The following is a 1,983-nucleotide window of genomic DNA, read 5'->3' as shown; positions in this document are numbered from 1 at the left end:
CACAGGCGTGTGCAAGGTGTGCACGCCTACATATGCGCAAGTGCCAGTGTGTCAAACCTGTCCCAAATACATTAAGTTTTTGCTGTTTTCACAAAAATAAGTGCATAAGAGACAGCTTTAGTTTGTTTTCCTGCTTTGGGAAATGCTGTGTGTGGTGGAAGTCAGAGAAGATGCATGAAAAAGAGCTGTACCCCAGCTAAGGGTGCCAGAGAGCAACAGGGACGGGAGGTCAGCACACAGAGAGCATCAAGGGAGGCGTAAAATCATAATCAACCTGCCACCGTCACACGTATCGATGAAGGAACACTGGTTCCGCTCTGAAACAGGTACTCATCGCTGTGCAGCTATCAGAAGGAAAAGCATTTCGGGTTTCGAAGGGAAGCCTCTTTCCTCCATGAATTATTTCTCTCTGATCATTCATAATTTGACGGCAGAAGAAAAATGCCTGGAAGACCACATGGCAATTTACTGGGAGGAAAATAGGAGGAAAAGCAAATAAGGAATCACGTAATTTAATTCCTGCTACCAGTTTCAAACATCCATTACAGAAGTTAATGAGAAAAAAATCTTTTCAAAAATTTCTTAGCAATTCATCTAATAGAATATCTTAATTCTCTGCTTCTCACTATCACCTTCATTCTGATTTCCCCCCATGACCAGACTGACACGGAAAAAACAGTCTCTCTCCTTTCTTCTTCTCTACTGTCTATTTGCTTGCCTTTATTAACTAAGTGCTTTGACAGTATTTTAACAGCAGGGATAAATATTTCCATCTGATTTATTGAGCTCAATTTGCACATCACCTGAAAGGTCACGGTCAGCACGGTTCCGGCTGGCCAATGGCCTCAAAACACCAACTGCCAGACAAGCAAAAAAATGGGTGCTCGTTGCCGTAAAGGGTGCTTGGTGCTGCCCTGGGTGCACGGCGCTGCCACGGGTGCACACTGCTGCACAGGGTACTTGGCACTGCACAGGATGCACGGTGCTGCCATGGGCGCTCAGCACCAGGCAGGGTGCGTGGTGCTGCCACGGGTGCACGGCGCTGCACAGCCTGCACAGCCCTGCACGGGGGGAATGGTGCTGGCCCGGATGCTCGGCGTTGCCGTGGGTGGATGGGGATGCGGAGGGTGCGCGGCACAGCCCTGGGTGCTCGGGGCTGCGCGGGATGCACAGCGCTGCCTTGGGTGCTCGGAGCTGCCATGGGTGCTTGGAGCTGCCAGTGAGTGCACAGCGCTGCCCAGGTGCTGCCCTGGGTGCCCGGCCCTGCCATGGGTGCTCGGTGCTGCACAGGGTGGACGGCACCACCATGGGTGCCCAGTGCTGTACAAAGGTGCCCGGCACCGCCATGGTTCCACCCCACTGCCACGGGTGCTTGGCACTGCACAGGGTGCACGGTGCTGCCATGGGTGCACCGCACTACCCTGGGTGCTCGTTGCTGTAAAGGGTGCTTGGTGCTGCCCTGGGTGCACGGTGCTGCACAGGGTGCACGGCACTGCCATGGGTGCACAGCGCTGTACAGGGTGCTTGGCACTGCACAGGGTACTCTGCGCTGCCATGGGTGCACCGCACTACCCTGGGTGCTCGTTGCTGTAAAGGGTGCTCAGTGGGCGCACAGTGCTGCCACGGGTGCTCGATGCTGTCCAGGGTGCGCGGTGCAGCAGGGTGCACTGTGCTGTCAGTGGCGCAGGGCGCTGCCACGGGTGCTCAGTGCTATCCTGGGTGCTCGGCGCTGCACAGGCTGCTTGGTGCTGCCCTGGGTGCTCGGCGCTGTACAAGGTGTACTGTGCTGCCCTGGGTGCTCGGTGCTGTACCAGACGCCTGGTGCTGCCCTGGGTGCACAGCGCTGCCCTGGGTGCTCAGCACTGTATATAGTCCACAGTGCTGCCCTGGGTGCTCAGTGCTGTACCAGACGCCTGGTGCTGCCCTGGGTGCACAGCGCTGCCCTGGGTGCTCGATGCTGTACAGGATGCAGGGGGCACTTGG

The sequence above is a fragment of the Charadrius vociferus genome, unplaced genomic scaffold (assembly GCF_000708025.1).
Source record: "Charadrius vociferus isolate BGI_N301 unplaced genomic scaffold, ASM70802v2 scaffold472, whole genome shotgun sequence".
Lineage (NCBI taxonomy): Eukaryota > Metazoa > Chordata > Aves > Charadriiformes > Charadriidae > Charadrius > Charadrius vociferus.
This window is presented reverse-complemented; position numbering follows the sequence as displayed.